The sequence below is a fragment of the Chrysemys picta genome, chromosome 1 (genome assembly GCF_011386835.1).
Source record: "Chrysemys picta bellii isolate R12L10 chromosome 1, ASM1138683v2, whole genome shotgun sequence".
NCBI classification, from domain to species: domain Eukaryota; kingdom Metazoa; phylum Chordata; order Testudines; family Emydidae; genus Chrysemys; species Chrysemys picta.
Window position 1 is genome coordinate 39,024,903 of NC_088791.1, and position 13,760 is coordinate 39,038,662.

The following is a 13,760-nucleotide window of genomic DNA, read 5'->3' on the forward strand; positions in this document are numbered from 1 at the left end:
CATGTACTTATTTAAGGACATTTTGTCCAAGAATTTTTGCAGTCTGGGTGTGCTTCCAGTGTGTTCTCTAATCAGGGACCCTCAACTCTTACTATGGCTTCACACATTAGAGCTTGAGTTTGTTGTGCTTCAGGGCATGGAGAAAGTAAAAATCTGAAAGATGAGCCTAAAGATGGTGGGGGCCTATTTTATTTATTGGGATATCCATTTATAATTTGTGTAGCACTTTTTTTAAAATAAAGTATTCAACATATGTCAAGATACCTTTGTCACTAGAAGCTACATCCAATCTAGTGCAGTAAGTAAACAACTGCCTCACATGGACCCAAAAAAACCCCACACACATTACACAAGGGCCATCACTTCATTCCGATCAGTGCTACATCTGGGGTCAATAAGCTCTTCACCATCCATAGCTTGAGAATGGATAAGTTGACTGTGTCTGCAATGCACTTCAGTGTTGCCTCACCTTATCCCCCCAGGATACTCTGTTCACCACATATCCAGACCCAGAAAGGACAATTCTGGAGATGGAGTAGCCAGTGCTCCCATACAGACTCAAATGCAAGAAAACCTCTAGGGAATAAAAATCCTGTAAGTGTGTCCACTGTGAGTCCAGAACCAAGACAAAACCAGATATCAGGTACCATATTGACCCCCCAGAGAACAACCAATTCCCTCCAGAGGAACTGACAGCTCCCTGATGTGTTGAAGTTAATAAGACCTCTTGGGAGACTTCAACAACCACATGGAATCCCATACCGTAAGACTTCCTGTCCAAATTCTCCATCTTGTTTGTCACAGGTAGCATCCTTCCAGAGCCACCTCACATAAGTCATACATTGGAATGGAGCCTTTGATTCAACATAAATATAACATAGGTGGAAATAATTCACCACCATAGTCCAATCTCCAAAAACACATGAAGTCTGCCAACCTCCAAAACTCTACTCAAGCCATAAAAATCAGTGAATCACTGCCACCACTGCCTCACTACTCCATAGACACTTGAGCCTTGAAGCAACCTCCCACTACCTACAAAGATTCTGTCTAAGAACCATGAAGATCACTTTCTTTCTTAAGTGCTGGTTAGACATTATGAATTTCTACAATTTTTCACATGCTGTGAAGGCATCAGTGAGCCTCTCTTGTTTTTGCCAGTAGGACAAACAGAATTTATTTTGGCCTCAAGTCATTTCCAAAACCCAGACTGCCTCCTCTCAACTGTATAATACTGTACTTCCCATTGCAAAAAATAAATAAATCTTATTTTGCAGAGAATATCACCTGCATCTGGTATGGTGTCATAGGCGACTAATAAAAATAAACTGACTATAGGAATAGAACACCCTCTTCACCGCAGAATGACAGCAAACAGAACAACTGCCTGTGGCACTGATCCCTGACCATCAAGGGAAAAATAAGAAATGTAATTTCTACAGACAGATTGTCAACACTTCCTTTCATCAGAGGAATCTACCACCCATTCTAGAATCCATTTTGCCAAGTCTCCTGACTTTATCTCAAAGTATGTTTTTCTTAAAGCTCCAGTTCCTGCAGGCAAATTGATTATGGTACAATCTCAGCTTTCTTTTCATTTTGTTCTTAAAGCAACTTTCTAGCCTTCATGGTTAAAGAGAAAAGCCTGAAAATGTGAACTGAGGACACCCTACAGGTTCAGAAACCCAAAGGCAAATAAAATGAGGGTCTGGAGCTATTCAGTAGTAGACAGCAGTGGAACTGACAAGAACTATCAATTTAAGTCTGCAACTTCCAGGATTCCCAGCTCTGCAGCAGCCTGCCAGGCAAGCAGCCAGGAATCCTGGGGAGCAGATTTCATTTTTGAAGCATCACATTTCGGGATTTCCAAAACAGAACATTTGTTCTATGAACATTTGAGTTTGATTTTACATACTGATTCAAGATGCAAAATTCTAAAAATTCAGATTTTCCACAGAACTAATAGTGTTTTCTGATTTAATTCTTCAAAACAGAAGTGAAGAAGCCACTGATATCTGTAGAGGCCTCAAAAGACTACTGCTCATTGTTTAATGGTTTTCTAAGCACGCGAACCAAGAAAAAAAACAGAAAATATCCACAGTGCAGGAGACAGAAATTTCATAGACTATAGAATTCACTTCCACATAACATAAGAATGACCACAAAATTCATTTTTCTTTTGCCTAAATTTCCCTCAGTACTTTTTCCACATGCACACTGAACAAACCCACTCAAACAATACAATCATACATATAAACTAATCCAACTCTTCCCCTTCCCCCCCCCCCAAAAATATGCTGGTAAGGAAGGGAGAGAAAGAAAAAAAAATATTTCAATTTTTAAATATTTGTGTGACACTTTGAGTCTACAGCAATAGAGGGGAGGAGCCGAGAAATGTCTAAATGGATGAATTTATATAAGACATTTTATAAGTTAAAGCAATACTAAACAAATAATCAAGAGGTCAAAGGTAGAGGTGGTTTTGAAACACTAAATCCAGATTTGGATCTTAGAACTCCAGGTGTCTGGATTTATCCTGGAGATGGGCTCTTAGAAGTTGCATTCACTGCCACAGCAACCCCCTGGTATCAGATCATGCTATTACATAGGTTTTTGCCTCTAGCACCCCCATGCTGATCATCTCTTTGGCCCCATGGTGGGGGATGGTCTGTTTCAGTCCATGACTTAGCCCTCCAACTAAGTCTCATCTAGTCCAGACCCCTTCCATGGTAACAAAAGTCCAGCTAGATATACAAACATCCCAACATGAGAAATTTTCACCCTCTCAGGGAACTCTTCAACCCAGCTTCTGGGCTCAGGTTCTGGAATGTCCTCAATGTCCAGCCCCATGCATCAACTGCCCATCACTCCCTAGATGGATGGCCAATCAGAACTGATCTACCAGGCGCTCAAACAATACCTGTGCTGCTTCCTGAACCACTGTCAAAGTAGTGGACTGCACTATTACCACTTGCTGAATTAACTTATAACAGGGGTCGGCAACCTCTGGCACACGGCTCGCCAGGGTAAGCACCCTGGCGTGCCAGGCCAGTTTATTTACCTGCTGATGCAGCAGGTTCAGCCGATCGCGGCCCCCACTGGCCGCGGTTCACCGTCCCAGGCCAATAGGGGAGGCGGGAAGCCGCAGCCAGCACATCCCTCACCCGCGCCCCTTCCCGCCGCCCCATTGGCCTGGGACGGCGAACCGCGGCCAGTGGGGACCACGATCGGCCGAACCTGCCGCGTCAGCAGGTAAATAAATTGGCCCTGCCCGCCAGGGTGCTTACCCTGGCGAGCTGCGTGCCAGAGATTGCCAATCCCCTGATTTATAACAATGCAGAATGTGTCTCAACTCAATCCAGCCACTTCTACTCCAACTATGGTTTGCTGTCCACATTTCTACCTCTTTGTTCCCACATCTACAACAGGTCCCACTGCCTCTGATCTAATACAGGCCATTCAGGAAGCTCAAACCAACCTAAGAGAGAAGTGGACAAGGCAGCCTACAAACGACATACTGACACCTCAAAGAAGCCCCACCTTTAGATGTAAACCAAAAAGCTTAGCTGTCCACAAAACACCTAAAGACTGGCTGATCTGTGCCCAGATTAGATCACGGGTGGCCAAAATACAACTCTCGAGCAGCATGTGGCTCTTTTACAGTTAAAGTGTGGCTTGCAGAGCCTCCCACACTCACCCCTCCAGGGTAGCAGGGCTAGGGGCTTCTACCCAACAGAAAGGGGGGGATATCATGGTTTCTGCCCTACAGGAAGGGCCTGCCAGGGCTTGGGGCTTCTGTCCTGCTGGAGGTGCCTGCTGAGGCTTCAGCCCCAAGACACAGGCAGGCACCTCCCATGAGGCAGAATTCCCTAACCCCACCACCCTGCTGCAGGGCAGGAGCCCTGGAAGGCATGCCCCGCCAGGCTCTAGCCCTAAGCCCCAGCAGGCACACCAGGCTCTCAAACTTCTGAAACTTGTTGTGTGCGTCTCAGAGGGTCAGTAAGTTTGGCCACCCCTGGATTAGACCATCAATATGCAGGCCCTTTCCCCATTACTCAGCAGATCAATCCTATGGTGTTTGAATTACAGCTCCCTCAATCCTAGAAGATCCATCCAGTATTCCATGTCTCCCTCCTGAAGCCTTTCCTTGACAATTTGTTCCCCAGCTGGCATGCACCACCTCCATCCCCAGTTCAATTCAAAACCAAAAGGAGTACATTGTTCATGACATCCTGGGCACCCAAATGCCTACAGGGACTCTGTACTATTTGATCACTTGGGAGGGTTATGGGCCAAAAGAACATTCTTGGGAGCCAGCTCATCATGTGCATGCCCCTGCAAAAGTACAGCCTTCCACAGCCCTGTAGTGCCCAAGGATCTCCCTGGGAGGCATGGTGGTGTCACGCCCCATGGAGCTCAAATCCAGGCTCATGGGGTTGCCGAGTGAGAACCTTACTGTCTGCACCATTGTGCTGTAGGATCAGATGAAGGAACTACAGCTAATTCCCCACCAGAGGTTACACCCTCTGAGTCAGACTGCTGATTGGACACTATCGGGTATAAAGTGTCCTAGTCCTGTCCCACCCCTTGTCTGAGCAACTAGTTATTAGGCCTGCTGCTGACCAGACCCGAGATAAGTTCCTAATTCCCCTGCCTTGATTCTGTTACCACACCTTGTTCCTGCTTCCTCACACTCATTAAGTCCCAGAACACATAGGTCAGAAAGCCTTGAGTCATGAAGCATGGACACATGGGTTGACCATTACCAAATATTCTTGGAAGAGAACTATAATGTTAAGCTAAACAAAAAATCATATTGATAAGAAAACTTATAGTAGTGTGTCATTACTCCGCGGTGGAAGTCTGGTAAATGGTTGCCAGATCACTTGATGTCAGCATACAGAGGTCAGATTGGAAAATGTCTCCCCAGAACCACAATGGTTCTTTGTTTGTCTAGTTCAGCAGGACAACGCATGTGAGTGGTATTATAACTAAGCTCAGTGGAACAGATGGACAATTCAATTCATCACAGCATCATGAACAGAATGTTAGGAAAAATTTCCATAAGATGGCCAAATTCTCTATGTTCATTATATTTCTGTGGCATAATTATATATATATATATATATACACATATATATATATACACACACACACTTACTTGTTAGGACACTGACCACTGAGCTAATAACTGGTAGCAAGCAATGATCCTTTTAATGTTTGCTCTCAAATTCATTGTGCACATTTCAGTAATTCAGTGACATGAATCATGTTGCAGTGTTCTGAATTTATAAAACCATGCACTTCTGAAGAAAGCTTATACTATAGCTAAATTACAGTTGATTGACAATTATAAAATGGAAGTGCAGATCATGCAAAACTAGGTGCTATCAGTGCATTTTTTTATATTAAGGGGAAAACAGTCAAGTCACTACAATAGCAAGGAGACATATACCCTAAACTTATGTTTATGAACTTTTGTTGATATGGGCCAAGCTAGTTAAATCCTGGGGCAGGAGAATGTATTTCGTTGTATATCCCTGGGACAACAGTAACATCCAGTGGCTCAATGAGCTAGCCCTTAATAAGAAATCTTGAACACCAAAACAAAACCAAATGTCATCTCTACTACTGACAAATGGTAGTCATAATTCAAGTATCAACAAGGCACCTAGTTGATCGGACAAGAAAAAAAATCAATATTTATCATGCTTAACTTTGGGCCCTTATTCTGAAAGAATAGAGACATTTTAAATATGTCAGGCTATGCATATTTCATATATTGGAACATGCTATGCCCTTAGTGTCCTTATCTGATCTTGACCTTTTTAATTTATAATAGAGAGGTGACCACTATGCATGCAGAAATGGATTTTCAGGAGATCCATAAAAAGCACACATGTTGCACATTTCCCAAACCCCCACATGGGTTAAAGTTTTGGTTCAGTTGCTATCAGACAAATAGCAGCTAAATGGATACCATATACATATAACATACTCAGATGCACCAGTGTCTTGCCTTTAAATTAAGGAAAACAAAGCTGGGATTTGGGTATTACATTATTGTATGATAGAATGGCCATCACTTGAAAAGTACAGAGCATTTCCGTAGATCTCCCTGGTCTTGTAAATTCATTCTGGGAAGACACCGTTTTCTACTGGAAATTTCCAGCAGGAGCATGCAGACCCTGATAGAATGGGGCTGTGCCTTTTAGTGCTAGCTACTGCTAGTATTGGATATATTTTCAAAAGTAATTTCCTTAGCAGGACGTAATAGCTTTGGGGATTTTTAATGGACTACGAAGCCTGCATATGTCTAGGTCGCTGGCTCATCTCCAGCCCATGTTCCACACAAGTGACCATAGAACAATACTACAGCTGTTAAGTGGCCTGTGTGAAATGAGTTGTCTCAGTCCAGTTGCTAGTGGCAGGTGACTGTACCACAGTTGACACTACTTGCTGTTGTAGCAGTGAGGCCATTGATTAGTAGGGATGGAGACAGACCTACCGTCTCACTTCAGTTGGTACATTCTCCATTTCATGTTTCCAACACTTCAGGTTGGTGGCATGGAAGAGCATGTACTGCAGTGCTCTTTACTCCCACTTGAGACTCCCCACCCCTGTAGCCTCTCCTTTTATTCAAGCTATCACCCTTATTTGTCTTCAAATTCCTCCTTAAATCTCACCTCTCCTAGTTTACTTTTCTCTGCTAATTTTACCCAGATATAACCCACGTCTTCTCTCCCATGTAATTAGATTGTGGAAGTAGTAACACAAGAATTATAGATCTCCCTCTGCCCCTCTTGTTTTCTGTTGTCTTCACTAGCAACCTATCCCACTATCTGCAGATTATTGGTATGACTTCAGACATGAACCTCCACCACCGAAGACAATATTTGCATTGACATCATTGAAATCAATGGGAGCAGGTTTAGAGACTTAGGGACTGATTCTGCTAGGTACATGGTGCTGCCCACTCCCATTGCTATCAGTGAGAGCTGAAGCACTCAGTACCCTGCAAATTCAGGAGCTTAGATTCTAAGATCCTTTGGGCAGAAGCCAGGATTAAAATCCAGGCCCCAGGGAATTTAATGAGAATTTCACCATTGACTTCAATGAGACCAGGAACTCACCCCAAGCTTTTGTTTGTCTATAAAGCCCCATGTACCATATAAAAATGGCATGAAGGCAGATCATGACTAAACTTCTTAGTATTATTTGATCTGTATCTAGAATTAAAATTATCTAGTGAAGGAAGAACTGGTTTTATATGGACACCTTATTACAGAAAAATCCCCAAACACCATATTGAACAACAGAACTGAGCATACTCATTTTAAAACATGAACTTTTATGATCAGTGCATCAATGTTTAGATGACTTAGAGATTAATGTGATAAAATATCAGAGAGTTAGACAAGTTATGCTGTTAAATACTGTACAATGTCAAAGCACTTCAGGATCAAGCCAGCTGAGAGATGTTCCAGCAACACCCATCTGAAAAACCTCTAACTTGCCTGATAACATCACTGACATTCAAGAGCACTGGGACCAACTTAAAAATACCATTCACAGTGCATGTGCTGAAGCTACAGGATATTCCACTCATTGGCACCAGGACTGGTTTGACGAAAACTAGGAAATCCTAGCATTAATTCAACAGAAAAGAACTGCATTCTGTAACTTGCAAAGTGATTCCTCTAACCCAGGGATCGGCAACCTGGCATGGCCAGGCCAGTTTGTTTACCTGCCGCATCCGCAGGTTCGGCCGATCGCGGCTCCCACTGGCCGCCGCCCCCATTGACCTGGGACGTCGAACCACGGCCAATGGGAGCCGCGATCGGCCGAACCTGTGAACATGCAGGTAAACAAACCGGCCCAGCCTGCCAGGGTGCTTACCCTGGCGGGCCGTGTGCCAAAGTTTGCAGATCCCTGCTCTAACCAATGAAAACGTGAGGCTTATCACCTGAAGTCCAAAGGAGGCTACATGACATAAAAAATAGTGGTGGCAAGAGAAGGCCTCTGAGATGCAGGGTTTCATAGACGAGGCTGACATGAGAAGCTTCTTTCAAGCAACAAAAGCTATATATGGCCCATGCTCCAAAGGCCCAAACCCTTTTATATTTCCAAGATGGCTCCACCCTCTTCAAGGACAATGTGGCCATTAAACAACGCTGGAAGGAGCACTTTGAGAGCCTACTAAACCACGAATTCATGGTTGCTGAAGACACCATTGAGTCTATTCCACAATCCTCAGCAATGGAACACCTTGCTGATTCCCCATCTTCTGAGGAAGTCCAGCATGCCATCACCCAGACAAAAATAAATAAATAAATAAAAACACCACAAGGCACCAGGCTCAGGCAGCATCCCAGCTGAGGTTTTTAAAGCTGGTGGAACAATGCTCCAGCACAAACTTTGCCAAATCCTTGACAAAATCTGGACCTTTGATGAAATTCCACCTGACTATAAGAATGCCAACATTGTTACAATATTCAAGAAAGGGGATAAATCTTTGTGCAGGAATTACAAAGGTATTGCCCTCCTCTCCATCACAGGGAAGATCCTTGCCTGGATCCTAGTAAACTGCTTTCTCCCCCTTGCCAAGGAACACCTCCCCAAATCAGTGTGGCTTTGGGCCATCTGAAGGCACAACTAACATGATTTTCATTGCATAACAGATTCAGGAGAAGTGCAGAGAGCAACCCTAGGAACTGTTCATGGCAGTCATTGATCTAACCAAGGCCTTTGACTATCAACCAGGATGCCCTATGGAAGGTGTTATGTAGGTTTTGCTGTTCACAGAAATTCATTTCTATCACACTACTCCACGATGGGATGACTGCCACCATTCTGTGCAATGGCTCAGAGACCGAACCATTCATCATTTGCACTAGTGTCAAGCAGGGCTGTCATTGCTCCAACACTCTTCTCCATTTATCTTGCCATGATCCTGATTCTCATCCCTGACGGAATTGGGATAGAGTATCGTATGGATGGCAAACTCCTCAATCTCCAAACGAAATCTAAGATTGCAAGAACTGGCATCACTGACAATATGCAGATGACTGTCATTCTCTCTCATACACAGACCTACAAAGAACCCTAAATCTTTTTGCAGATGCCTATCACAGCCTGGGTCTCTCTCTGTCTCTCAACATCAGGAAAACCAAGTTACTCTACCAGCCCTCACCTGCACAAACTGCTCTTCGTACTCCACAAATCATGATCAGCGGAGAACCGCTGGAAAATGTGGACCATTTTCCATACTTTGGCAGCCACCTCTCACAAACAACCAGCATTGACACAGAAATTGAATACAGGATCCGCTGTGCCAGCACATACTTTGGAAGACTACTCAAATGAGTTTTCAATGATAGGGATCTGCAAACAGGTAGCAAGATCTTGGTTTACAAGGCAGTTGCCATCCCCATCCTTCTCTATGGGTGAGACCTGGGTAACCTACAGGTGGCTGGAGTGGTTCCAACAATGCTGCCTAAGGAGGATTCTCAGGATCAGCTGGGAAGACCGACGCACTAACATCAGCATTCTCTCTGCAACCAACATCAGCAGTATAGAAGCGCAAGTCATGAAACACCCGCTCTGCTGGTCTGGCCACTGTATGCATGCCTGACACTCATCTCCCGAAGCAAATACTCTCTTATTTAAGTCCGGGAAGAAAGGCTCGTGAAGGGCAGCAGAAGCTCTTTAAAGACATACTTAAAAAGGGAGGCATCAATCTAACAAACTGGGAGGACTCAGTGCAGAACAGAACACAGTAGTGCCCTACCATAGACCAAGCCACAGCTCACTTTGAGGAGAACAGACATGCTCATGAGACAGAAGCGACAAAGGAGGAAAGAAAGGGCACAACAGTCCAGCCAACAACTATGTCTCCTCCAAGATTACACCTGTCACTTGTGGGAAAATCTGCAGGGCACAAATCGAGCTCCTCAGCCACTTAAAAACCCACCAATGAACCCCCTTGTCAGACATCACCTTCTCATTGAGGGATAGCCAAAGAGAGCTGTTAATGCTTTCTGAGGTTAAAAAAACACGGGTCTATTTGTGGTAGTGCAAGACATTTATAACCCAATGAACTGATTCAGGATAGATCTAAAAAACAACATTTTAATCTACTTTTTGTTATAAGGTATGTTCTTAAAACGATCCGTGCATTGATTTGACATTTTAGACAATAAATATTGTCACATGTATGTCACTGTATTATGCAGGTGATTACTACTGTAATAATTACTGAGAAAAAAATTACTGGCCATGACTTAATGTCACTTGTAATCTGTATTCTCTTAGTGAACTATGCATAAATTGGACTCCTAAAAGTCCAATTTTTTGTCCAGGGTTTTCTTATTACAGCTAGGAATTGCAGAAGTGAATACTGTTACAGTCAATATGAGCTTGTTCATCCAGGGTTGGTCTATTTAAAAAATGCCTCCGATAACGAGTATCAACTGTTTTTCTAGGGATCATCATTGTGTTCAGGTCTTACAGTGCAGGGATAAAAAGCATTAGGCAAAATTCATTTCCTATACTATCATCTGCATAATAAGGCTAAAAATTGCAGTAAACTGACAAAAATGTATTATCGTTAATACAATTTCAATGTGATGTACTGTAGATTACACAAAATTTGGGGCTCTTAACTAAGGGCTTCAATCAGGATATATAGGTTTGGCAACAGTACGCCCCTGTTACTCATGAAGAAGGTCTAGGAAGATAGTGACATGGAATCACACAAGTGAAACTGACATAAAGATGAGCCCAGAGTCTGTATAAGATGGCAGCTAAAGCACCATGCACCTAAGAAAGCATTGCCAATTCTGGATACAATTTACAAGTATGCAAAAAATGCAGAAGATTTAATAAATTTTAATTAAGAATAGATACATATCCTTTTATAGTTCACAGCAAATTAATAAAAGTATTCCTTTAATATGTACAGTACATTATTTATGATAATGGAAACAATAAAATCTTTGCAGTCTTACAAGTGTGTTAGGCAGCGTGGACCTCTGTGCATATTAAAGGGAGAAAGGTAAAACCATTTACTGACAATTATTTTCAAAATGTAAGGCTACAGCTGGTCAGAAAATACCAGTCTCCTTTGGGATTAAAATTGTATTTCCATGTGTTCATCCTGAATGGGGATGAAAAGTTGAAATATCAACTTCTGACAGAATAGAAAAATTTGAAATTTTTGATCAAATTGAAATATTTCAAGCAGATATCTCATCTTTAAAATGACATTTAAAACTGAAATGTCAATTTGAAATGAAATGTTTGGGTTCAAAACACTACTTCAAAACACCAAAAAAAATCAATTTTCATTGAGCTCAATGCTTTCCTATAGAAAATTTCAGTTTCAACTAGACCCCATTTTCCAACAAAAAGCTTTGTTGGGAAAATTTTTGACTAGCTCTATTTGGGGGTTGTAGCGATGCGTGACTCACTCCTGAGGCACCTCCTGCTGGTTGTCTCTGGAAATTAGCTCATCCAGCCTCCAGAGCACCCTCTGCAGGCCGGTGTCCCACTGCTGCTTGGCCCCTGTGTCCCTCCCAAACCCAGTGCCCCACTATCTGGGGTGCTGCCCTCTGGCCATATACCCCTCAGTCTCAGGGTCTCCCCTCCCCAGGGAACCCCTCACCCACTATCCCCACCTTTCCTCAATATAAGGCTATTGGCAGTCATCATCTAGTCCCCGCCCCCTGGGGCAGATGGCAGTATCAGCCTACTCATCACCGGCAGGGTTGGGTTTGGACCTGCTGCCTTTGGCTACCCCTGGGCAGCCCTTTGCAACCCCCAGTACCCGTTGGCCTTCTGCTAGGCCACAGTCTGGGGCTTTCCAGCTCCTCTGCCTTTCTCCAGCCCTACTCCACTCAGGTATCCTCTCTCTAGCTCCCTGCAGCCAGGCCCATCTCCCTCTACAGATGGAGAGAGACTGTTTGCTCCTGGCCCACTGCCCTCTTATAAGGGCCAGCTGGGCCCTGATTGCACTTGCTACAGCTGTGGCTGCTTTCCCCATCAGCCCAGCTTTTCTCTGCCACAGCCCTCTCCCAGGCTGCTTTAAGCCCTTCCAGGCAGGAGTGGGTGACCACCCCACTACAGGGGTATAATGGGGTTCACTCACCACTCTGGCACTTCCTGCTTGTTTTCTTGGGAAAAAGCTCTGCATGCTAGTGCACCCTCTTCTAGGACCCACATCTCTCCAAGGACCCGAGCATCTTCTTCAGCAACACAGCCCTCTGAGCATGTCAGACACTGTGCTCCCCCTTCCATGGAACCTGCAGTCCACTGTTCAGCCACTTCCCTTAGTGGCTACTGGAGTAAGTTTTCTGGCCACTCCCTCATGGCCCAAGCATCCTCTTTGCCCTTGCCTCAGGGCCTCAGCCTGCAAATCCCAGCAGCCAGCCAGAAGCTGTCTCCCATTCCCCCAATTCCTGCTCACAACACTGCTCTGTCCAGGGTTCTGGCAGTTCTCTCAACCCTGCAGAGACACAGTCCTTCTTCCCTGAGCTCCCAGCAGGTAACTGTACTCCTCTGCCCTGCAGCTTCCTTTTTATATGGGCCTGCTTGGCCCTGATTGGCTGCTCCCTTCAGCCCTTCTCTGTTTGGCTGCCTCCAGCACAGCCTCCCTAGAGCTGCTCTTAACCCCTTTTCTGCAAGTGAGGAGCAGAAACCCCATCACAGGGGGATAAAGAACACACTTATGTGTGCCAAATTTCAGCTCGGACCTAATGTGAATGTCTGAAGTATGAATAGATATTGCTGACACTGATACCCATTTAAGCAAGGCATCTCAAATGATAGAGCTGTAATAATTTCCTTGTGTTCCTTTCAGGATTTTGTGTTGCTTTTGGGAAGTGGATGGGGATATTTCAGGGTGTTGTAGTCCTTCTGCAGGCAACACTGAGATTGGAAGGAAGGTAACTAATTAAAAGCAACTCACAGTATTGGATGCCAAGGAAACAACATGATAAAAGGGGTGTGGTGAGAAGTACTCATTTATGAGAAAACTCCATTGAAACGCTGATCTCATTAAAGGTGATGAGTGTGCTAGCCACCCTGCATTCAGACTAAATGGAAGAAACATCTAAGCTCGTTTATGGGGTGAGATAGATGGAGACATTGGAAGCCAATACTGCTTGAAGACTAATGTCTGGGGCTTTGATTGGCTGTGTGTGTAAGTGTAAAAGAGGCCGCAGAAGGTGACCATAAAAGCTGGGGAAAAGCCTAATGTTGCCCCAAATTTGACGGGGGGGTGTACCCCAGAACGTGATTAAGATAATTGCAACCATATTATGTGCACTCAGCCACCATGAATAATAAAATAGAACACCGCATAGTTAAGGTTAATTTGAAGGCAGGCTTTTAGAGGCAAGGTCAAAACTAGCTGGCAGTTTCTGCTAATCAGAATGGAAGGAGAGGAAAATAAAGTCAACAACTCAGACTGAAAGCCTTGGTGGACAGAAACCTTGGATATGGGTGCCTTGATATAGAAGTATTATTATAATGAAGATTGTTAGGAATGTTTGTTGATAAGTAGTTTATTGAAAGTTAGAAAAACTGATGATTTAGTAGGGGTCACTATGACCTATGTGTTTTGTAGAAGTTAGTTCAATGGTTCTCAAACTTTTGTACTGGTGACCCCTTTCACATAGCAAGCCTCTGAGTGCAACCCTCCCCCTCTCCCCCAATAAATTAAAAACACTTTTTATATATTTAACACCATTATAAATGCT